Source organism: Falco cherrug, chromosome 6, assembly GCF_023634085.1.
Source record: "Falco cherrug isolate bFalChe1 chromosome 6, bFalChe1.pri, whole genome shotgun sequence".
Taxonomy (NCBI): Eukaryota; Metazoa; Chordata; class Aves; order Falconiformes; family Falconidae; genus Falco; species Falco cherrug.
In genome coordinates, this window is record NC_073702.1 from 73499215 (window position 1) to 73524277 (window position 25063).

Sequence of the window (25063 nt, forward strand, 5' to 3'; positions counted from 1 at the left end):
GGCACATTTGACATCTTCCATCAGTCCTCACTGTGCTTGTGATAGCTACAATGGTCCTCTATTAGAGAAACTTCTTAAACTTCTTAGAGGAAGAGAAGTCCAGCAGAGCAGTTAATCAATCCTGATGTGTGAGAGACTTCCTAGTATCACTGGGAAGGCACAAGAGGAGGCTGGAGAGCCCCTGTGTACATGATGTTCAGGGATGCTGCAATGCTGAGGTCTGGGAACCTGGTCAATTATTACCTGCCTTTGGTTGCTTTGATCCCAATTGCATGCGTCCTCATGTTGCAATCCATACAGCGAGTCAACATTAAACAGACCTTTACATGACAATGCTGAAAATCAGCATTGAGAATGTAGTGTCCTCTGTGCCTCTAAAGCCCATTCAAAAGGAAGATTCCTCTGTAGAGATGAGGGCAAAAGGGAATACTAATCAGAGTTTGAGAGGAAGGCTGGGAGGCAGAATCTCCTGTATGTTATGGAGAGAAGTACTTCTCTGGTCCTGTGTCCTGGTTTCGGCTGGGATAGAGTTACTTTTCTTCTTAGTAGCTGGTACAATGCTGTGTTTTGGATTTAGTGTGAGAATAATATTGATAATACACCAATGCTTTAGTTCTTGCTAGGTAGTGCTTACTCTAGATCAAGGACTTTCAGTTCTCCCTGCTCTGGCAGTGCTCTGCTGTTGTTGCTGTATTTTACTGTATTTCAATTATTAAGTAGTTATTATATCAACCCATGAGTTATACTTTTTTCCAGTTCTCCTCCCCACCCCACCTGGGGGGGTATGGGGGAATGAGCAAGTGGCTGTGTGCTGCTCAGTTGCTGGCTGGGGTTAAACCACAACATCCTTCATGATGAATTTCCTGATCTGCCACACAGCACTAATGCTGCTGCAGTGATGCTTTTCCTGGAAGGGGCTGAGGCTTTTATGTGGCTGGTATATGAAATAGCACAGAAGCTTTACTTTTTAGGGAATTATTGTGCCATTCATGAAAAACTAAAACACCAGAAGTGTTTTCATTAGACAGTGGACAGTGTCTAAATGCTTTTTTCTGTGCAGCACCAAAATGTCAACTCCTATGACAAGACAGAGAGGGACTTTTTACAAAGGCATATAGCGATAGGAAAAGGGCTAATGCTTTCAAACTAAAAAAGGGTAGATTTAGTCTAGATATTAGGAAGAAATTCTTCCCTGTGAGGGCGGCAAGGCGCTGGCCCAGGCTGCCCAGAGCAGCTGTGGGTGCCCCATCCCTGGCAGGGCTCAAGGCCAGGCTGGACGGGGCTGGGAGCAGCCTGGGCTGGGGGGAGGGGTCCCTGCCCGTGGCAGGGGGTGGAACTGGGTGGTCTTTAAGGTCCCTTCCAACCCAAACCATTCTGTGATTCTGTGATGTATCAGGTAGATTTCTGTTGACTTTGGCACTATTATCAACAAAAAATAAAACCACTGAAGCTCCGTTGGCTTTTGTCAGGTAGGAAGCTGCTAATGCTGCAGCCACAAGAATTATAATAAATACCTAGTTAATTCAATTTACTTAGTTACTTCATTTCTAGCCCTCTGGAACACAGCTCACATCTTCTGAAGTCAGTATCACAGGCAAACCCCAGTTACATAAACCATGACATCATCATGTACGTGATCAGTTTCCAATGAACTGGTCAGTGCATTGTGTAATGCACGTAGGGGCCGGAGCTGTATGCAGGATTTGCTTCCTACCACCCGATGACCTATGTCTGCTGGGGATGGGAAGAGAAGGGCCAGTGCCTGGCTGGGCCCTAAGAGCTCTTTCCTTGTACCTTCATTCCAAAAATGTTTGCTTGCCAATTTTTAATTTTTTTATTTTTTTCAAGACAAGTTTCAATTAATTTTCTTGCTGGAGCTGCACCCTTTGTGGGTTGAAAACACCTCAGTATATGACTATACCATTTCCTAGTGGTTAAAGACAGGAGTTTAAGGGTCTCCTTGATGTCTGCTATTTCTGTCCCTTAAATATTTCCTTAAGATAAACATCTATCAGTGAGCCTCTGGGAGCACCATGAAAATCTGCTGTCTCTCCTACTTTCATCTCCCCATCCACAGATGGTGTTTCCCCACCACTCTGGTCCCCATGCTGGGGGATGAGGCTTGGCCCAGTCTTAGCTGGGAGCAGGACTGATACTGCAGCACCTGCACAGGCCAGCCTGAAAGAGTCCCTCAGAAGGAAAGGGAAGCCACTGAACTGTTAATTTTTGAACTCCCTTGTTCACAGACACACCAATAGGGTGTAGACCAATCTGATTTTCACCTGCTGAAGTTGACAAAACCTTCAAGGCCATTTGCAGGGACCCAACCCCACAGCAGCTAAGAGGGTCACTTCCAGCATAAAGGTCTTCACAGAGCCACCCACAGCTAATAGCTCCTGCTCCCTGGTGCATGACTTTGCTAGGAAACCATGCCTTTCATAGCAGTACCTCAACCCCGCCTCCAAAGATGGGATTCCTCCAGGGTAATGAGCCAGACACTGCCAAGAAAATGACCTTTGGAAAGGCCAAGACTGGCTAGCAGCATTAAGAGCTGTGTTTTTCAAGAGTCCTCTGCACACTTTTCATGGCCACGTGTTTGCTGGGGGTGTAAAGTGTAAAAGATGGTTTTGCTCACCCTTCATCCTCATCGCCAGCCCTTCAGAGGGGCACCATGTATGGTTTTGTGGGTGTTGGTGCAGAGACCATGTGTAAAGGTTTTGTCTTGGTAAGGAATTATAAAAATACAGCAAAAAGCCTAACTCCTTTTCAATGTAAAAATGTATCACCTCTTCACAGCAAGCCCCATGGATCACAGCTCTTCAGGCAGGACCTGCAAGGCAGAACCTCTGGGCTGCCTAGTCATGTCATCTGAAGCTAATTTGGAAGAGGTACATATTGTAAGGCTAATTTATTTTTTTTCTGGGGGGGGGGGGGCGTGTGTTTCTGTTTAACTCCTTCCATTTGGTTGGCCCAGAAGGATAGATGATGAACAGGAAAATTATGATATGCCAGAAGTTATTTTGGCATACCTTCCTGTGCACTGATGGAGTCTGGTTATGGATGACAGTGGGGCCAGTCCAACGGTGGGTGGAAGGAGGTTGCCAGAGGAAGGATGGGAAGGCGAGTTGTGTCAACGATGCAACTAAACAGGATGGGGACCATTCCTAAGGCAACTAAGATGACTGGTCGCATCTATGCTGTTAAATCCTTTCACCCTCCAGAACAAGGTGGCTGAATTAAAAGTACCTATTGGGAATGGTTCCTGGCCCATGCCAATCCCCATCTGTGCCCAGGGATAATTTGGGTCAGTGCTCAATGGCCTGGGCCCAAACTGTGCCCAGATTAGCTGGTATTACACAGCCATGATCCTGTACCTCTGCCCCTAGGCTAGTTTACTTGCTTTTTACTAGTTTACTAGTTTACATGATGCTGCTTGAGGGAATTTTGTTATAGATGTTCTCACAGGAGCGAGTAGATAGAGCCTTTCTCTCTCCTTTCCCTGCACTCAACTCCTGCCCCAAAACACTCATCAGGTGTGCTGGTATCCTATTTGGACCAAAGCTGTTGCAATCACACCACAAATAAATAAAATCTCTGGCTTTTCCCCTACAAATTGATTGGCCCTTTTGATTACAACAGTTCTTTATTTGATCAGCCATTTCACTAGTATAAAGAACACACATCTTATGTAGTGATTTAGTCGTAAGAACAGTTTTGAGCACAGGAATATGATTTAAAATCTCAGAAACATAAAGGAAGGAAGGAAGCAAGCAAGCAGTGGGACCAAATCCCATTTGGCAGACAGCTCCTGTTCTTACGTAAGTGACAAAATCTCAGGGAAAAGTTCATAGGAAGGAAAGAAAATTTCGTTGATTTTCCATACACAAAAGACTAAGAAGCAGTTGTTCATGTTCCACTGGCATGAACCTTGTGAAAAGGCTGTGCTGAGAGAACAGCATGGTCGTGACATCAGACACCCATGACAAGTGTATTGATAATAGCAAGGTGAGAAGGTCTGCCAGGTCTCCCAGCTCTTTCAGATGGGGGAATTCATGTTACACAGATACACTGCAACTGCATGGCTTTCCCCCTGCCTTTCTTCAGCTGTATAATGTAGGGACATCACCCTGCTGGGGAAATGGATAAACAGTGGATTTTCCCCTTTTTCCCAATGTAAACATGTAAATAAATGGACTGAGACTGCAACAGCGAAATTTTATAGACAGCTCTCCATGCCCTGTTAATCATGCTTTCCCTTGCGCTAGAATTTGGTAGTCCCTGTTGTACCCCACCTCGTACCCAGGAAAGCCCTTCTCTAGTGGGAAGTCACCAATGGGACAGGGAAATAGAGGCACAGAAAGAAGCAAGCAGAGGAGGGGACAGCAGCCAAGAATCTGCTGAATCTTAGGGTATTGCATGTGACCCAGCGGCAGCTGAATTTGCCTTGCTGGGTAATTGTGCAACTAATTGATACTTAGAGCAAATTTAAATTATTTGGGAAAGCAATAGAAGTGGTAGCTGAGCTACTCTGGCACCAGCATCTGTGTGTCTTTTTGTTTCCCGATCAATGCGGAAAATTTGCTCACAATCCTTTTTCTGGCAGTTTGCATATTTGAAAATGATCTGGCAAATTCCCAGGAATACACCCTGAAAAGGTGGTAAATACACAAACCCATCTCATTTCTGCACTAAGGCAGGGGTGAGCCTTAAATCAAAATAGGGGTAGGGATGAGAGCCACCAGAGACAGGCTTGATCAGAGAAAATGATAGACACAAACCTTGCAGTTCAGATTTTAATAGACTCCTCCATCACTTCTCCAGCAGCCACTTCATCAGTGATTCAGATACTGAGGGGAAAAGAGGCTGAAGACCTTGCTATTGACACCAGTGCCTAGGAGTTAGCCTCTCTCCACAAACAGGAGGATCTTTATCCTTAAAAAGGTCCAGCAGAACAAAAATGACCACACCTTGATCACTAACAGGGAGATGTGACTTTGCCCTCAACTTAGACACTAAGCCCTGAGTCAACAGTGTGGAGAGAAATGAAAACAAAACTTCAGCTTCTAGGGCAGTCGTGGGATTGTGCTAAAAGTGAGCATGGCCCAGGGACACAAGAGTGGCACAGACACTTATACAGCCAGAAGAACATCCTCATTGCCTGATTAAATACATTTCAAGTTTCTGTAATCATTTTCACCAGAGACAGAAAATCCAGAGTGGGACCCTACCTGGTGCTGTGAGCAGGAGTCCCAATTCAGGAGGGTTGGGCTGGTGCTCACAATCTTCATGTCCTCTTCTGGCCTAGCTAGGTGTATGTCAATATTTAGAGTAAACTGCTTTGTAAAACGGATCTCAATAGAGTGATCGCAATTTTCCAAGAACTGAATTTTCATTGGAAAACAGTTATATATGAGACAGCATTTTTTACAAGGATTTACAATCTTATGGAACATTTTTAAACCTTTCTCCCTGATACTTGCCAGTCTGATATGGCCTCAAAGATTTCTTTGTTTGTGTAGGATAGAGTGTTTTAACTAGAAAAACTCAGAGACACTCAAGATTGAGAAATAATTTGTTTATTAAATAGCCTACGACAATTTCCCTTGCATGGGAAACTTCAAGTTGTACTGCCTGGTAAACTGTCCCTTTGATTAAACCTCATCCCCAACCAGCTTTTGCTTATATTGCGACTCAAGTCACGCTTTTTTTTTTTTTAAAAAAAAACACTTTAAAAAGTCTTAAAAGTTCAGCCCATTGAAGAGTGAGAATCATTTTAGCATTTTTTATGAAATGTAAAACCTGTTCTCATTGGCTGCAGTGAAGATAATACTTCTAACCAGGAGTATACCAGAATGATACTTCTTACCAGTTAGCATTCTTTCGACAGTGTGCTAGCACTCCCAGCAAAAGCATCTGGCAACCTGTACTATACTGTTTGGGGTTGGTTTTTTTAGCTGTGGAAGATCTGCAAAAGGAAATAGGTGAGTTTATTTCCATTCAGAGAAGTCAAAGGGGCAGAAAATCACATTACAGAGACAAAGAGGTGGTATAAATCTTGCCCCTGGTTCAGCAGTGGTCGCAGCTGAGTGGATGCACTCAGCACATACAGGGGCTGGCATGTTTTTCCCATCTTACAGCTCTGTGCATGTGGTTCACGGTCAAGAGACATCTCCCCTCTGCCTTCGGGTGCTCTCCTTATTTGTTTTTAGAAGAGCCAAGAACATCAAACAACGGTGAGGTAGCGACATCTGGAGGGCAGCCACCGATTAAATCTGCTCATTCAACCTACTGGTGACATACCAGGGGTTTTGGGACATGGGACAGGGGCCCCCAGGTCTATGTTCATCAGATAAGTGAGAACGGGAATCACAGAAGGAGCCACATTTAGTTTTTTGGCACAGGGTTGGGAACAGTGGAAGCACCCTGAGGACCTTGCCCTCCTTGGTTTGTCAGATTCTTCGGCCTTCTGTCTGTAGCTGTGATTCCCAGGCAATGTCAGGATTAGGCCATCCCCAGGGCTCCCTAGAGCTATGATGCCCAGCTGTGGGTTGGTCTGAGCCTAGAGGTTGTATGTTTTTCCCTCTGTTTCCATCACCCAAGACACCTGTGGATGGTGTCAGGCAAGCTATGGGCAGAAAGGGGGTCTTCCAGGGCTGGGCAGTTGGACAGGACAGCCTGTCTCCAGGCAGAATAAGCTCTCGGCCCTCTCAAGCCAGCAGTATTGCCAAAGCCCACATGCAATCCCACCACCCACGAATCCATGGAAATTATACTCCATCTACCAGATACCCTTAGCTGATCTTCCTCACTGGCTAAACTGCTACATGAGCTTCCGAAGATGTCAGTCCAGTACTGTGTTCAGATGTCACCATTCAGGTGTTGTCCAAAATATCAGGAATGCTTGAATTCATTTGAGGTGTGAGCTCAAGGCTGCCTTGTTAGAAGAGTCCCTGGATTTCTGGGTCAATGCCCTCCTCTGTGTGTAGGATGCAGAACTGTGGGACTTTGCTTCCTCCTAAATCCCTGATCCTGGCACAGGCATAGCAGCCTGGACCTGCTGCGGGAGGGTGCACCCCTGATGTGGGTACAGCTGGAGAAATTACTTTCTTTCCCTCGGCTCTTTTCTTGCCTTTCTCATTGTTTCATTGCCTCTTTTCATTATGCCCACTGTTTACGTCTTTTAAAATTCACCTTTAAAGAGCTCTTAAAAGAGTTCAACTAGTTTTAAAGAAGTACAACTCATATAAGGTCTTTCCCACAGTTTCTTTTTCCTTTTTCCCCAGCCCTCTATACCCTCTGTCCATCTCTTCAGAAGATGCATAGGGAACCAGGAAAAGAATAAGTAGAGAGTTAAAGATCCTGACGGCTAGTCCTGACAGCTTGGTTCTGGTTCCCCACAGCTAAGTGTTTCAACAGACTCAACAAAAAACACTGACATAGTGAAGCAAGTCCACTGAGAGCCACCAAGGTGGTGGGAGATGTGGGTTCTTGAGATGTGAGGGGAGTTGGAAAGAATTGTGTTTATTCAACCTGAGGAAGAACATGCAAAGGGATTTTACCCCAACCTTCAACCACCTAACAGCAGGGCATAGAGCAGATGGACCTGGACTTTTCTCAGAGTGCACAGAGATAAGATGGAAGGCAAAAAACCCACAAATAGCAGCAAGAGAATATGTTGCCACAGGCTTGCAAGGGTCACCGCTGCAACGGATAATTTTCCCTGCTATGGATCAGGAGGCTACAGGCTGGGCTTTTTGTGGAAGTCCTTAGCTGTAGTCAGCTGTCTTTGCCTTTCTGGAGAGGAACTGGGACCAAAAGTGGTACCCAGATGTGGAGCCACAGCTGGAATGTCCACTAATCCTGTCATCATTACAGACATAGGATGAGGGAAGTCTGAAGCTATCCAGATACTTCTCAAGACTGCTCCAGCAACGAAAGACCACTCTGCCATGGTTCCTTTACTGCCCTTCTTCAGTGCTATGGGGTACAGAGTGGGAGGGCAAAAACAAGTGCCTGTGAGACAGGCCACCTCACAGTGCTACCCAACGGACATAGGACATCCTGACCCCGGTGTGACTTGAACACACAGCCTTCTGATCTGGAGTCAGATGCGCTACCATTGCGCCACAAGGTCAGGGCTAGGAAGTGTCTTTCCCACATGTCATCCTGGATTTTAAGGCCATGGGCTGTTCTTTGAGAGAAGGGAATTTTTGATTTGTCTGACAAAGGAGGGGGAACACCTCTGTCAGTTGCCTTGTAAGCCTGAAAGGAGGGCTCTAAATGAGGTACTTCAGAGGAGGGAGGCCAAAACATGACCAATGCCCAGAGCAGCCCTGCAGGGCCTCTCCTAGGAGAAACAGGTTTTTGAGCGTGGTGTCTCCGGAGGGGCAGGAGGGATGGTGTCCCGCTACCTCCCCTGGGGAGAGAGGCCTGGTTCACCTGGGAGATGCACGGCACCCACCTCAAGTCCTGTGGCAGGAGGGATCCTTATGCCTTTTGCACAGCCTGGGCAAGGCCACCTCCCCCCCAACAGGAGGATGGAGTGTGCTTTGAGTTCAACTGCCCCACATATCCCGGACCCATGCTGTTATCTCTGCACCTCTGTTCCACCCGTCCCTGGACTTTCACCCTCCAGCCAGGTCACTGCACTACCGGCACAACTTGGCTGGCCTCTCCTCAGTGGGTGATCCTGTCTTCTCTGCCTCCCATAGTCCTTCTCTTGGGGTTGCTCAGACACACCTGGGGTGGTCCCCATGGAGAAGACTTCCCCACCACCCAGGCTGGTGTTCCTGGTGGGGAGCTGCATCCTTCCACCCTGACCTCGTGGCGCAAGGGCAGCGCGTCTGACTCCAGATCAGAAGGTTGTGTGTTCAAATCACACCGGGGTCAGCCCTGGGGCACCACTGGCCGCCCTCTGTATTGCCCCTACTTTTCTGGGGTATTGGCCTACTATAGGGGGCACCTTGGGAATGGACTGTGGGGGAAACATGACACCCAGAGCCTTCCTTTCAGCCAGTTGGAGTGGGTCCAGTTGAGTGATTATGGGTCATGACCAGAGTGGAGACCAGTGCAGGGGCATGTTGACCAGAGTGGAGACCAGTGCAGGGGCATGTTGTGGTAAATATCTGCCACACTTTCATAGAATCATTTGGGTTGGGAAAGGCCTTCAAGATCAAGTGCAACTGTTAACCCAGCACTGCAAAGTTGACCGCTAAACCATGGCCCTAAGAACTGCATCTATGTGTTTTTTAAGCACTTCTGGGGATGGTGATTCCACCACCTCCCTGGGCAGCCTGATCCAATGCTTGACAACCCTTTCAGTGAAGACATTTGTCCTAATACCCAATCTAAACCTCCCCTGGTGCAACTTGAGGTTGCTTCCTCTTGTCCTGTCGCTTGTTATCTGGGAGAAGAGACTGACACCCCCCCACCCCGCTGCAGTCTCCTTTTAGGCAGTTGTAGAGAGCAAGAAGGTCCCCCCGAGCCTCCTTTTCTCCAAGCTAAACAACCCCAGTTCCCTCAGTTGTTCCTCAACACACTGGTGCTCCAGATCCTTCCCCAGCTCCATTGCCTGTCTCTGGACACGCTCCAGCACCTCAAGGTCTTTCTTGCAGTGAGGGGCCCAAAACTAAACCCAGGATTTGAGATGCAGCCTCACCAGTGCCGAGTGCAGGGAGATGGTCGCTGCCCTGGTCCTGCTGGCCATGCTATTTCTGATACAGGCCTTCTGGGCCACCTAGGCATACTGCCAGCTCATATTCAGCTGGCTGTTAACCAGCACCCCCATGTCCTTTCCCGTCAGGCAGCTTTCCAGCTGCCCTTCCCCAGCCTGCAGCACTGCGTGGAGCTGGTGTGACCCAAGTGCAGGACCCGACACCGAGCCTGGTTGAACCTCATACAATTGGCCTTGGCCCATCGGTCCAGCCTGTCCAGATCCCTCTGTAGAAACCTTGCTACCCTTGAGCAGATCAAGACTCCTGCCAAGTTTGGTGTGGTCTGCAAACTTACTGAGGGCGCCACATCAAGAAGCAGAAAGAAGAGTTCCCTAGGAAACTGCAAGAAGCTTCATAACTGCATGCTTAGTCATTCCTGGGGGTCTTGGACTTGTCCTCAGGCAACACTTGCCCAGGAGGCTAACATGAGGTGGTACAGTCAGTCCAGGGGATTTCTGGAGGGGGTCAGGGGCAATTACTCAATGAAAGACCATGGCAACAGGGAGACTTTCTGAAGAATAACATGAGAGGTTTTTTCAAGAAGATTAAGAAGGAGTGTCTAGGGACCTCTAATCTGGTCAGCATCAGTTCAGAGCCCACATGAAGGCGGTGGAAGAAATATTCCTGAAAGCCATGCCCAAATGGAGGAGGGACATGAAAATGACTGGAAACAGGGATCATGGATTTACCAACACCAGACCACTTTTTGCCAGCACGATAGGTTTCTTTGAAGAGATCATTTCCTCAGTGGTCAAGAGGAGACCAAGGAACACCATCTATCTTGAGTACGATTTGATCTCTGACAGGGCCTCCCAGACCTATCACTGTAGCAGGTCACAAAGAGCCTAAGCTGAATCGCAGGGCGGCTGGATTGTCCAGCTGATGTTCGTCACTGCTTGATGTTGCTTCGGATGTTCTTTGGTGTCCTTGTGATGGGTTCAGGGGAAGTTCTCCAGAATGAAGGACACAGGAAGCCTGCCAGGACCACAGGGGTGGTGAGGGGCCAGGGCCAGTGGCGCAATGGACAACGCGCCTGACTACGGATCAGGAGATTGCAGGTTCGACTCCTGCCTGGCTCGACACTTTTAGCTTGGGGAGGTTCCTCCTGCTCTCCCACCTCAAGGGCCTTCCTCCTCCTGGCTATTGTCCCATCTCGGTGCCTTCTGCTGATCCCACGGCAGAGTGAAGATGCCTCCTGAACTGCTGCCCTGTAGCCTGGACAGACCCAGCACTCTCAGGCTGTCCTGGCATGTTATGTACTCTGAGGCTCACATTGGTCTTGCTGCTGACTGTCAGTGTCTCACAAAGTTCTGTGTGCACCATCAGTGAGCCCCATGGAAAGCACAGAGAGGCCACCTGCCTGCAGGGCTGATCCAAGCCTGGCCTCTGTGTGATTCAGACACCCAGCCTTGTGATCCGGGTGCAGACACGCTGCCCGTGGGTCAGGGTGGAGGGATGCAGCAGCCAGGCATCTCAGACCCCTCACTGCTATGACTTGGCAGCCTTCTTTTAGAAATAAGGATTGCTGTTGCAGTTAAATCCCAGATGGTAATAAAGCGCCACACAGCCGCTTGCTTGCTTCCTCTCACCCAGAGGGATGGGGAGGAGAATCGTAAAAGAATGCAAAACTCAGGGCTGAGATAAAACAAATTAATAGTTGAAATAAAAGAACAGTAAGAACAAGAAGGGTTATAATGAAAAGGAGACAGAGGGGGAGGGGAATGAAATCCAAAGGGAAGGGAGGAAAGAAAATAGGTGATGCACAACGCAACTGCTTGCCAGCTGCTGACCAATGCCCAGCCAGTCCCTGAGCAACCATCCCCAGGCCCTGGCCAACCCCTGCCAGTTTATATACCGAGTATGACATCCCATGGTATGGAATACCTCTTTGGCCAGTTGGGGTCAGACGTCCTGGCTGTGTCTCCTCCCAATTTCTTGTGCTCCTCCAGCCTTCTTGCTGGCAGGGCCCAAGAAACCAAAAAGTCCTTGACTTAGTATAAACATCACCCAGCAACAACTAAAAACATCAGTGCGTTATCAACATTGTTCTAATATCAGAGCCAAAACATAGCATTGCACCAGCTAATAAGAAGAAAATTAACTCTATCCCAGCTGAAACCAGTCGCTCAGGAGAATACATGGTATGTCAGACAGAATGAGGCAAAAGCACGCCTGCCAGCAGGCTTTAAAAAACACTAAGTACGGGAAAAGCTCAAAGAGGTGTGGAAAAGTATAGAAAAGGACATAGCTGGAGTTGCTGCATGTTGTCAGTGTCTTGTTTGTACTGAGGAGCTCAGTCTTAGACACAGTCCCCCAATCATGGTCTCAGAAGCGCTGGATGCTGGGCAATAATCCCTCCTTTTGAGCTGGTGACTTCACGAAGGCAGCCCAGCATGCACTTGGCCTTCATGGGTGCAAGGGCACACAGCTGACTCTTGTTCAAGTTGTTATTCTCCAGGACCCTCTGTGCCTTTTTCTGCACTGCTGTTTTCTTGACCGTCACCCCCAGTCTGTAGTGCTGCATGGGGTTATCCCATCCCAGATGCAGGATGTTCTGTTTGCCTTTGCTGAACTTCCTTCACCCTGTCCAGGTCACTCTGAATTAGTCATCCCTGCTAGTGTCACCTGCTCCCCTCCACACTGGTGTCATCCACGAACTCACGTAGGATTAATCCTACCCCATTACTGAGTCTGTCAGTGAAGGTGTCCAATAGTATCAGTGTCCGCATTGACCCCTGAGGAGCTCTGGGAGCAATTAACCACCATTAGCACTTCCAGCCTCTGACCACAACCCTTCAAGCCCAATGTCCCAGACCATTTTCCACCCACTCCTTACCCACAGTTAATGGTGAGGCTTCAGGTAGCTTTCACTCAGTGATGCTAAGGAAGACAGAGAGGAGTTCTGCACAGGGCTTATGAAGAAAACATACTTGGAGACCTCAGGAGCAATCTTGCTGCCCAGCAGTCTAGCAAGTCACTAGGCTGGGCTGAGAAAGGACTTAAGGCATCATAGCCTTTGAAGCAGATGGCATGCTTGCAGCTTTGATGATCCTGTGATGCTGATGCCAGAGACATGGACAAAAATCCTGGAAGGACCTCATGAGGGCAGCTGTCCCTCGTCACCTCCGCAAGAGTCAGGCAGGAGTCAAACCTGCAGTCTCCTGATCCATCGTCAAGCACATTGTCTATTGCACCACTGGCCCAAGCCCCTGGTCCCACTTGGTGCCCGCCCCCCATGGTTTATGTATCACCTGGATGTGTTGCTGGTCAAAGGGAAGTAGCAAGACCACACCTAGCTTCCTCCTGCCCCATCCATGACAGCCCCCATCTATGTCAGCCTTGCCTTCTCTCTACGGGGGAGAGGTCAGTATTGCTCCTACTGGTCCCAGCACCCAGGAGAAGTGGTTCCTGTGCTGAGTTCCCCCACAAGGAGGCCAGGCAGAAAAGGCAGATGGTGGTCTACAGCCCTCAGCTGCTCTGATGGGTTGGAGGAGACGTCTTGCCTGCCCCATGAGAAGTGTGGCTACAGTTCCCAGCTAATGCAGGGCTTGGAGCAGCTCATGACTCTCTGGAGCAGCTCATGACTCTCTGGAGCTGTTGTGCCCACCTGAGGGGTGAGTTCAGCTGAAGACCACCTGTTTTGTCCTCCACTTACTCTTGCCTGCTGACAGAGGGCCGAGTGGGTGAGCTGTGGGTAGTGAGATCTTGCTTGATGTCCAATTGGTCTGGGATAATCTGTCCATGGGCATCTTTCTCTCCATAGCTACAGCCTTGCTGGGGGGGTTGCCCAGACACCCCTGGGGTGGTTCCTATGGAGAGGACTTCCCACCACCCAGGCTGGTGTCCCTGGTGGGGAGCAAAAGAGTATGGGAACAGGAACTTCATATTGAATAATAGAGTGATTCAGGTTGGAAATGACATGTGGAGGTCTCTAGTCCAAATTTCTGCTTGACTTAAGGCATTCATATCAGTGCCTTGACTGCTTGAACCCTGAAGAGCTCCAAGGATGTAGAGTCCACAGCCTCTCTGGGCCCCTCTCTCAGTGATTTACCATCCTGATGGTGAAATTTTTTTGCCAGTATATCCAGTCAGAGCCTCCCCTGATGGCAAGGGAGGGTTTTGCTGTGCAGTAGGCCCAGCAAGAAGGGAGAAACACCAGACAAAGGCAGGCCACCATGGAGAAAGAGGTCCCCTGTCACCATCAGTATTAAGGCCAGGAAAATGGTGAGCCAGGCAGGAGTCAAACCTACAATCTCCTGATCCGTAGTCAGACACATTGTCCATTGCACTACTGGCCCTGGCCCTCCTGGAGCTCTGGGGGCTTCCCATCGCTGGATGGGCTTTGTGAAAGGAGCAGGGGGTTGTGCAAGAGGTTTTAGTTAAATGTAGAAAAAATTAGACTTTTACAAGATCCCTGGAAAGGAGGTGATCTTATCCCCTGCACAGAGCACAGAAGTCTTTGACATTCGGTCATTTTGTTAGTCGAGCTTTGAATGTCTCCAAGGACGGGAACTCCAAAAGCTTTCTGGGACCCTGTCCTAATGTATGACCTCTGATGTATGACATTTTTTTTCCTATCTCCTAACAGACACTTTTCTTGATGTAATCTGTTTTTGTTGAGTTCCTCGATACCCACAAGAAAAGCTTGGCTCCACTTTCTCTGTAGGTACACATAGTATGAAACAAGATTATAATCCTTGACCTCTTCTTCTCTGTATTATAGAAACCTAGGCCACTCCTTATCAGGGACTCCACAACCTTCTAATCTGGATGACCATCTCCCAGACTTACTGCAGTCTGTAAATGTCCTGGAGATCCCAAAACGGTATGAAGACTCCAGATGTGGTCCCACAAGCATCAAACAGGGTGATAACCATTCCCCCAATCTGATGATTAGACTTCGGTGCTGACACAGGAAAACCAAAGCTCATCTGGAGCTGAGATTGGTAGGGATGTGGAAGGTCAACTACATGGCTTTTAGAATCACATTAGCAGCAAATGAAAAATTAAGGAAAATATGGGACCCCTTCTGAGTGAGGGAAGGAGGGAAATAGCAACAGATGTGGAGCAGGCTTGAGGTACCGAATGCCTTCTCTTCTTGTCTTTACAGATGAAGTCTGCTCTCAATTTTATGTCCCTTTCCCTTCTGACAGAGCTTATGGCAGTGGATTATTCATGGCAGAGGATGACCAAATCAGGAATCACTTGAGCAAAATGGACACATGAAGGACACAAGAGTAGTTGCAAACTTCCAGCATAGATTTACTATGGTCCTACCTGATCTACCCAACTGCCTGCCTTGATGGAACCTGGGAAGGAAACACTTCTTTATCTTGACTTAAGTGAGGCTTTAAATAAAATCTCCAAGAGTCTCCTTGTAGCCAGATTGAGAATATATGGTCTGAAGGAGAGGTTAAGAAGGTGGGTGAAAAGCCAGCTGGACTACAAGACCTGAAGTGTTGGGATCACCAGTTGGAAATGTATCAAGCGTCTTGTTAATTATAGTGTTTGCAGGTGTTGATACTGATACCAACACGCTTAAACACCTTCATTAACAACCTGCATGATAGGATGGGCCTTTTAATACTGAAATGAGGCTTATAAGAATGATGGGGGCAGACTTTTTAGTAGGGCCTGTAGCAATAGGACAAGGGTTAATGGTTTTAAACTAAAAGAGGGTAGATTCAGACTAGATATAAGGAAGAAATTCCTTATTAGGGTGGTGAAACACTGGACCAGGTTGCCCAGGGAGGTGGTAGATGCCCCTAGAAACATTCAAGGTCAGGTTGGACAGGGGTCTGAGCAACCTGATTCAGTTAAAGATGTTCCTGCTCATTGCAGGAGGGGTTAGACTAGACATCCTTTAAAAGTCCCTTCCAACACAAACCATTCTGTGATTCTATGATTCTGTGATCAGAGAGGACAAAAGCAAAGTTCCGCCACGTGGGGAGGAAGCACCCCAGCAGTACCCTGCAGAAATAGGGAATCTTTACCCTGGCGTGATTCAACCACACAACCGCCTGATCTGGAGTAAGATGTGCTGCCCTTTTGCTACAAGATGGACATGGAGGGATGCAGCCCCCAGGCATGGACCCAACCTGGGTGGTGGGGATGTGCTCCTCATGGGGACTACCCCAAAGCTGGCCACTACAGCTCCCAGGAGATCCAGGCCTGACCCCGACCCTTATAAGCCAGGCATTGCTGCTGAGTCTTTTGCTAGGCAGGTGAGATGTCTCCCCTACCTCAGTCACTGTCCCTGGCACCCACCAGGCCCCTTTTGAACCAGCTGAAAACTTACCTGCTTACCCCCTCTCCTCATGCCTTGGTTGCAGCCCCCTCCCTTCCTCACTCCCTCCTTTTATCCCTCTCTCTTTCCCAACTTCATCAATGACACAAAATTTGGGAAAACACCCTTCCCTCATATTTGGCCAGAACCTCCCATTTATACCTATTGCCTTTCATCCTCTCATCATAAAACACTGTGAGGCACCTGGCTTGAGGACCTCCTCATAGATACAGGAGAGTTGCTACCAGGTCCTCATTGAAACCTCTTCTTCCCCAGGACAAATAAACCCAGTTCCCATGGCTTCTCCTCATATAGCAAGTGCTCCCACACCATACCATTTTGATCGCTCTCAACTGGCCTTGTTCCAGTTGATCACTGTCCTTATACTGGGAGGCCCAAAGCTGCATGCAGTATTCTAGTACAGAACAAGAGTAAGCAGCAGAAATAGAAGGGTGTCAGTAAGGAAAGCAGGAGAGTGATGAGACAAGGTGCCCAGCTCCACCATAAGGTCTGGAGGAACTCTTTCCTTCCTGCAGGGCAAGAGGACACCTCAGCAGTTTTGCCTAGCAGAAGGCCCCAAGGATGGATGATGGCCAGCAAGAAGGCAACCTTCGTGGAGAGAGAGAAGGAACCTCCCCAGGCTAAAAGTGTCGAGCCAGGCAGGAGTCGAACCTGCAATCTCCTGATCCGTAGTCAGGCGCGTTGTCCATTGCGCCACTGGCCCTGGCCCCTCACCACCCCTGTGGTCCTGGCAGGCTTCCTGTGTCCTTCATTCTGGAGAACTTCCCCTGAACCCATCACAAGGACACCAAAGAACATCCGAAGCAACATCAAGCAGTGACGAACATCAGCTGGACAATCCAGCCGCCCTGCGATTCAGCTTAGGCTCTTTGTGACCTGCTACAGTGATAGGTCTGGGAGGCCCTGTCAGAGATCAAATCGTACTCAAGATAGATGGTGTTCCTTGGTCTCCTCTTGACCACTGAGGAAATGATCTCTTCAAAGAAACCTATCGTGCTGGCAAAAAGTGGTCTGGTGTTGGTAAACCCATGATCCCTGTTTCCAGTCATTTTCATGTCCCTCCTCCATTTGGGCATGGCTTTCAGGAATATTTCTTCCACCGCCTTCATGTGGGCTCTGAACTGATGCTGACCAGATTAGAGGTCCCTAGACACTCCTTCTTAATCTTCTTGAAAAAACCTCTCATGTTATTCTTCAGAAAGTCTCCCTGTTGCCATGGTCTTTCATTGAGTAATTGCCCCTGACCCCCTCCAGAAATCCCCTGGACTGACTGTACCACCTCATGTTAGCCTCCTGGGCAAGTGTTGCCTGAGGACAAGTCCAGGTTCTCCAGGAGCACTTCAGAGAGGAAGACTTCTCTTCTTTCTGCTTGTTGATGAGGTCACCTGCTGCGGATACCCACCACAACAAGCCCCTGAACTGGAGCTGAAAGGAAAACTCCGGGCATCACATTTCCCCCTCCCCTCAGCCACCCCTGAGGTGCCCCCTTATAGCTGGGCTGGCCGATGTCTTGCAGATACAGGCAGGGCAGCCCCCCAGAAAAGTAGGGGCAATACAGAGGGCGGCCAGTGGTGCCCCAGGGCTGACCCCGGTGTGATTTGAACACACAACCTTCTGATCTGGAGTCAGACGCGCTGCCCTTGCGCCACGAGGTCAGGGTGGAAGGATGCAGCTCCCCACCGGGAACACCAGCCTGGGTGGTGGGGAAGTCTTCTCCTTGGGGACCACCCCAGGTGTGTCTGAGCAACCCCCTCAGCAAGGCTGTAGCTATGGAGAGAAAGGGGCAACCTGAGGAGAGGGTGGCCAAGGCCTGGCTGCAGAGAGGAGTCCAGGCTGCAGGATGAATATGCAGGGTGGGGTGGGGTGAGCCGCAGCGTCAGTGTGAGCGGGAGCCAGGCTCAGGGATGCTGTGAGGGAGAATGGCAGCCCACGGCAGAACACAGGGAAGGGACCAGGTCCCCTCCTGCAGCACAGCCAGAGATGGGGTTTGGGTATGTACCCAGAAATGGTGGTGGACAGTGTCAAGAGCAGGCAGCCCATGGGCTCAGTTCAGTCACAGCTGGCACTACAGCTCCTGAAGTCCTTCCCCAGCCACAAGCCTGTATTGGCTGATAATGGCAGCTAGACCTTCTGCAAGGAAGGCACGACATCCCTCCAGTGCAGGCAAGGTCCACCACCAGCTCTGGGTGCCCAGTCCTTTCCTCACTGGTAGTTAGCACAAGGTTGTCATGGACAAGGGTGTCAGAGAGGAGGTGAAACCTTCCTTCTTCCTCTTCAACTCCATGCCCACCCCAGCCAGCATGCTGGAGGAAGACTGAGGCAGGAAAATGGTGTGGGCACAATAAGAGCAGGGGGCTGGGGCTAGCAGGGCAATGGACAAACCACCAGGAGACTCCTGTCTGGCTCAACCTACTCTTGCCCACAGGCTGGCCGTGGTGGAGGGATGGGGATCAGGCTGTCCTGGTGTCCTTCTGGAAGTGGTGGATAATGCGCCATGGGTTTTGCCCTGGCTCTGGCTTATCACCTTTCTCTGACATGTATTCTGCCAGCAATAACACATTTTTCTATCAGAAATCCATCAGGCATTTTTCCCAAAAACAGTTGTTGTTACACCTCATTCGTGAATGTCTCATTTCATCTGGCACTCCTGCAGACTGGATAGAGGCAGAGTGGCTGTGCCTCCGTTTGCCCCATTCCCTTTCTCTTTCTGAGCATGTTTTCTTCTGCTCAACCCATCTCTGCTTTGCTCCACCTCCAATTCATCCCACATTGTTCTCCACTGCCCCTGCCTTTGGCCTTGTGTCACAGATTCTGACACCTTTAAACTCCGTTCCTGTTTGCCTCAGAGCTCATATTAAAAACCTTATAGCTAGAGCTCTGACACCGTTACTAATATGTCTCTTTCCTTTTAAAGAAACTATTTAATGTAAGTGCACCAATTTGTGATGCAATGCTGAATTTATTGTTGCCATTAACAATGATCCATTTCAGAAAAATTCTTTAGAAATTAGGACAAAAATCAAGAAAATGGTTTATAAATGTAAATAAAAATTAGAGCACCCAAATAAGGAATGGCATAATTGATAGTTTAATGGATGCATTTATTTTCTGCAGTGGATGTAGTTAACTATCTATGCTTAAGGCATTTTGCTTGAATTGCCCAGCTAATGAGCTACTTGTCCACCATCTGTATGTACTGTGTACAAGTACATGAGAAGATATACAGTATTCATTTGGAAGGAAAGACTGTGATGATCTTTATTAGATTTCTACTTGTGGATAACTGTTTGGGAGCAAGCAACAACACTCTCACCTGGGCTAGCAGTAGGGTACAGTTTTACATGGAAAGGTTCTTCTCGTGTGCAAAAAGAAAGCACAAGACTCTCTGAAATCCTGCATTTTCAAGCTTTTGAAAATTAGTTTTATTTAAAAATAAATAAATAAATGACATCGTGTGGTTACTGCTTTCTGACTGTATGAGGCAGCATTGATTAGCAAGGCATGAAGCACTGGGGGAAGGTCTCCTGCGGTGGGATGCTGCTTTAGAAACTTGAATGTGTCTCGAGGGAAGATGCTTACCTGTGCACTAGGCAGCAGAGCTCCCGTTATTACTATAGTTACAAAGTTTTTTTAAAGTTATATAAATGATGTAACATCATAAGTTAGCTTTGTTAGTTATACACCCATCCTGAACGTGAGCAGCTCGCTCCGGTCCCTACAATCCAATCTCAGACACCAAAACCCGTCCCTGCGCTCCAAATGTATTAACAAACAACAAGCATTTACTACGTGAATGGTCGATGCTGAAGATGAGCGAAGAAGCAGGCACCTACCTTTCCCCCTGAGCAAACCCTGCCCCACCAGAAGGGCCTTGCTGTCCCTTCCTCCGCAGCAAGTCGTCCCGCAAGAGGGAGCCATGGACCGGCTCACGGGCTCCGCAAGCTGCAAAGCCGGACCGGAGGGGCGTTCTGCTCGGTGAAGGATGCTCCGTCCCTAGGCTGCGCTGGAAATTCAGCTGGTTTCCTTCCTGGAAAGACGGTTCTTTCTCCACAGCCCATATTAGATTTTGGTTTTTCAGTCCCACTGGTCTCTGTTAAACTTTCCCCCCATCAGCCCAGGGTTTTCTAGAAGTGAAGCCTCAGATGTGGCCACAGGCTTCACCTGATGCCTGCTCCCTGCTGACCACCTCACAGTGGCACCTCTCCCAATTTATCCCACACTGGAGACACTCAGCTGCCTAAATTCAGATATCTAGTGTTGTGTTATGGGATATGCTGCCTGGTCTCTATTTGCCCCTTTGGAAACACTGAGTATCCCACACATTTCTGTCCCATGCTAATATCTTGGATGCTTCAGGACATCTGTAGTGATACTGTGTCCAGGCAGCTGAATCCTGCCTGAGGGTGGGAGTGAGCTCAAAGATTCGAACATTTAAAGTAGGTGTCTCCACACAGGGGCGTGTAGTCGTGTGTTAGATAGTTGATACAATATTAGGGCCATAAAGTATCTTGAAGAGATTCAGGAGATACTTCTGGACACTTGGCTTTGCTGTGTCTATTTGTAAACAGAATATATTGAAGTCTATATGGTATCAGTTGATAGAATACTGAAATTTTCAAATTTCTCAGCAGAACACTCCATTTCCCCCGCCCCCCTTATATTGTTATAAATAAGGTCAGGTTTTCAGCTAGCTCAAGGAGCACTAAACCCCAACTGCAATCAAATTCTGCTGATTTATATTGCCATTGCAAATCTGTGCAAGTGCTTGGGGGAAGCAGATTTATCTCTGTGCCCTAGATGAAACAGAAACAGCCATCTGTTTCAAGGTTGTTGATTCAAGGCCAGATTGGATGGAGCTTTGGGCAACCTGGTCTAGTGGAAGGTGTCCCTGCCCATGGCAGGGGCATTGGAACTAGATGGTCTTTAAGATCTCTTCCAACCCATACCTTAGATAGGGTTGAAGTCTTCCTGTATCTCCATTGACCCTGAGGGAAAACTAGAAGATGGGGATAGATTAGACAGCTGGAATGGATTTCATCCCATCTCTTTTGGAGGCTGACAGTAGAGATCCCTCCATCTGAACTAGTCTTCTGCATTCCTTTTATAGTCAATGGAGAGAAGCAAGCACTGGATGAGCCTGCCAGAATATCACACTGTAGAAAGGACACTTGGCTACCTGAGTGGCTCCAATGCAGGCTCTAAATTGTAAACATCTTAAGCAGGATGAAGGGACCCCCACTTGTAATTTGGATTTATCTAATGTAAGACATACTCCACCAAAAGCCACAAAATTGAAGATCCCAAATCATGGGTGATTCATCTTAATAATGCTAATGACTAAAATAGTGATAAAAATGACCTAGCTCAGACTTTGGCAGTTGTTGGCATTTTCACACCCTGCATGGAAATGCATGAAAAAATCTCCAGCAGTCCTGTCTGCTGGTAAACTGGATGAACTGGAAACAGGCCTTTCCTGTGACCATTGCAACACTGAGCATGAGGAAGCAGTGACTTTATGGAGGGTTGGTGACTTTCTCCAGCCCCAGATGCAGCTCATTAGGCAAGGTGCAGAGCTTTCCCCATGTGTAAGTATTTCTTCTGTGATCTGTGTAAACTATGTCTTACGCCTGGAATAACCTGGGAGAGGAGGAGGAGAACAAAAAAGAGCAAGTGAAGTGCTGAGGCATCAAGGTAGAATGAGATGGCACTCCAAATTGGAAGACTTTTCCTGGGATAAAATTTCTGATCATAATTTGAAGGGGACTGTGACTGTATAATCATGTATAGTCTAATACTGAGGACATTAATCCCTAATGGCTAGAAATTATAGGGAAGGATTTTGAATGTAAGATAACTCAACAAGCACTCCTCTTCTACCAGGTTATTAACACACTCAAGATTTTGCATTTGTCCTTCATTTCCCATGGAAAAAAAAAAAAAAAAAGGCACAAACATTTCGAGCCCATCATTGCACAGAACAGGACCATTTTTTGAAATTTTAAAAATAACACAGTGCTGGATCTATCTGAGAGCTGAGATATTTCCTTGGCTTCAGTGGGAACTTGAGCCAGCTGAAGGTTTCTTGTCAAGGTCTTTGTTTCATCTATTTCCCTGGAGTGCCTGAAAATGGGTATAAATAGTTCTCCTGCCACATGGCTGCCCGTGACACTCAACCACACCTGTAGATTTGAAATTAAAAGCTAGCAAAGAAACCAGGAAGGCAGAGAACAATGCACATTGGCTAAGGGGAAGGTTTGTATTGTTGGTATCAAGGCCACTGGGTCAGAACAACATCAATAAATATCATGTATAGAATCAGGCTCAAGGAAGTGACACTGGTTTCTTCTGCTCTGACGGAGAACCTGTGCTGTCAGCTACCGTTTGTTTCACTATGACTGTTGGCAGTGCAGTTCACTGTACAGGCAGATCCTTATGAAAACTGTATCATTAATCTCACTTGTTCTGTGCTCTTTGCACACCTGCAAAACTGAGGGTGATGCTCGTGGCACCTGCAAACTGATAATCTGCACCTCAGGTATGACCCTGCTGTATGTCCTGTGATACAACAATGGTTCCCAAGAGAAAGCAATAAGGAGTAATGGGCATCCCATCCATAAACATACCAAATAATTTTATTCTGTTCCTTGAGGAAAAAACGAAAATCCTTTTTGTTTGTCAAACTATCCTTGAAAAGCCAGAAAAGTGAAAAAGCATTCTCTCAGGGCTCCCTGGAGAAGAGAGAGCACAAGCACTCATTTCTAGTTTATGGACCTCCCTAAAGCATTTGATCCTGTTTAAGAGAACTGCATGAGCACCTGGGAGTAAAACAATGGCTTTAGGCAACAGGTACAGGATCCTGCAGCACTGACCACTTTTAAGATGGTAAGAAATTACTTTTTAAGTAGAAAAATGGCATTTCTAATAATACAACAGAATTTCTGTGGAAATGAAGTCCTGGCAGCCCGAGCACAAACCAAGATGGTTAATTCCAGACTGCTGTAATGCCTTGTTCTTGGAGTATGGCACTAGCATTTGAGGAACTGAAGTGTGGCAGAGCAGTGGAATGTACACAACCCTGGGGAGACTTTCTGGTGATTTCCACATACTTTTATTTAAATGCATTATGAAACCAAATGCAATCTCTGCAGAAGTGCAGTCATGCATTCTTACTGACACATTTTCCAGAACACCCACTCAAACTGAAACCATGTGAGAAGAACCTTAATTAATCTGCACAGCTTTCTTAATAACTTGCTGCTTTACCTCTAAGGTGTAAGTTCTTACTTCTTTAATATTCAGATGTTTGCTCTGCATGATGTAAGAGTGGCGATGGGAGATGACTCATGGTCTGTGCTGGCTTGACCAGGATGGGTTAACTAGCCATCTGAATATTTGCCAAAGTGTTTGAAAGCAAAATGAGCAAGTGCAGCATCCTGGAGACATGGTTCCTAGCCACTGAGAAGATCTGTACTTTCCAGTGCAGCCTGGAGACCAGGGTCCAAGGCAGATTTGGCTTTCAAGGTAGGAAGCATGTGGCATAGTAAGTGGGGAGAAATGGGGGTAGAGGAGGTATGGGGCACAGGATTTTGCCTGTCTTTCTGATGGTGTAGGGAATGAGTTAAAAGGATGGTAGATTTGGGTTCAGGAGGTCAAGGGTGAACTAAAAAAAGGAAGAGCTGACGGAAAGCAAAGCCAAATCCCCAGAAGAAGAGTAGGGAGGTGAAAACCATTTTTCCTTGCTCCCATACATCCCAGGGTGTGCATGCAGTTGCTTTCAATATCCCCCTACATCTCCACAAGATCATGCTTTTGTGACACCCCTATCATAAAATCACAGAATGGTTTGGGTTGGAAGACACCTTCAAAGGTCATCTAGTTCCAACCCCCTTGCCATGGGCAAGGACACCTTCCACCTTGTAAGAAACTCCTCCTCAGCTTTCTTGCCGGCTCCTTTAGGTACTGGAAGGTGCTATAAGGTCTCCTTTCTCTTCTCCAGGCTGAATAACCCCAAGTCTCTCACGCTGTCCCATAGGGGAGGTGCTCCAGCTCCCTGATCATCTTCTTGGCCCTCCTCTGGTCTCAATCCAATAGGTCCATGTCCTTCTTATGTTGGAGACCCCAGAGCTGTACACAAGCACTGCAGGAGGGATTCCACAAGAGCAGAGTAGAGGGGCAGAATCACCTCCCTCGACCTGCTGGCCATGCTACTGGTGATGCAGCCCAGGATATGATTGGCTTTCTGGGCTGTGAGCATGCATTGCAGGGGCTTGCTGAGCTTCTCACCAACCAACACCCCCAAGTCTTTCTCCACAGGACTGCTCTCAATCCAGTCTCTACCCAGCCTGTATATGTGCTTGGGATTGCCCAAGTGTGCAGGTCTTTGTACTTGGCCTTGTTGATCCTCATGAAGTTCGCATGAGCCCAGCTTTCAAGCCTGTCAAGGTCCCTGTGGATGGCATCCCTCCTGTCCAGCATGTTGACCACACCACACAGCTTGGTGTCATCAGCAAACTTGCTGAGGTGCACCTGATCCCACTGTCCATGTTGCCAACAAAGATGTTAAACAGCACCAGTCCCAGGACCAGCCCCTGAGGAACACCAGTCATCACTGGTCTCCACTTGGACATAAAGTCTTCGCAATAATGCAATAATGCAATAATTTGAGTGTGACCATCCAGCCTGGGGTCTATCCGTGAAATACATGTCTCTCCAGTTTAGAGACAAAGATGTCATGCAAGACAGTGTCAAATGCTTTGCACAAGTCCAGGTAGATGACAGCAGTTGCTCTTATCCACCAGTGTGGTAACGCCATCATAGAAGGCCACCAAATTTCTCAGGCACCATTCACCCTTAGTGAAGCCATGTTGGCTGTCACAAATCGCCTCCTTATTTTTCATGTGCCTTAGTATAGTTTTGAGGAGGATCTTCTCCATGATCTTGCTGGGCAGAGTTGGGACTGACTGGCCTGTAGTTCCCTGGGTCTTCCTTTTTTCCCTCTTCAAAAATGGGGGTTACATTTCCCCTTTTCCAGCCAGGGGGAATT

At 47.8% G+C, this 25063-nt stretch overlaps 5 non-coding genes across 5 annotated transcripts; 2 read left to right on the top strand and 3 right to left on the bottom strand.

Moving 5' to 3' along the window:
• Positions 1 to 8062: 8062 nt before the first annotated feature.
• TRNAW-CCA (transfer RNA tryptophan (anticodon CCA)) lies at positions 8063 to 8134 on the bottom strand. The gene has a single exon. It is a non-coding gene; the product is annotated as a tRNA-Trp (tRNA).
• A 683-nt stretch (positions 8135 to 8817) lies between these two features.
• TRNAW-CCA (transfer RNA tryptophan (anticodon CCA)) lies at positions 8818 to 8889 on the top strand. The gene has a single exon. It is a non-coding gene; the product is annotated as a tRNA-Trp (tRNA).
• A 1830-nt stretch (positions 8890 to 10719) lies between these two features.
• Positions 10720 to 10792, top strand: TRNAR-ACG (transfer RNA arginine (anticodon ACG)). The gene has a single exon. It is a non-coding gene; the product is annotated as a tRNA-Arg (tRNA).
• A 5858-nt stretch (positions 10793 to 16650) lies between these two features.
• TRNAR-ACG (transfer RNA arginine (anticodon ACG)) lies at positions 16651 to 16723 on the bottom strand. The gene has a single exon. It is a non-coding gene; the product is annotated as a tRNA-Arg (tRNA).
• An 880-nt stretch (positions 16724 to 17603) lies between these two features.
• TRNAW-CCA (transfer RNA tryptophan (anticodon CCA)) lies at positions 17604 to 17675 on the bottom strand. Its single transcript has one exon. It is a non-coding gene; the product is annotated as a tRNA-Trp (tRNA).
• Between the last annotated feature and the right edge of the window lie 7388 nt (positions 17676 to 25063).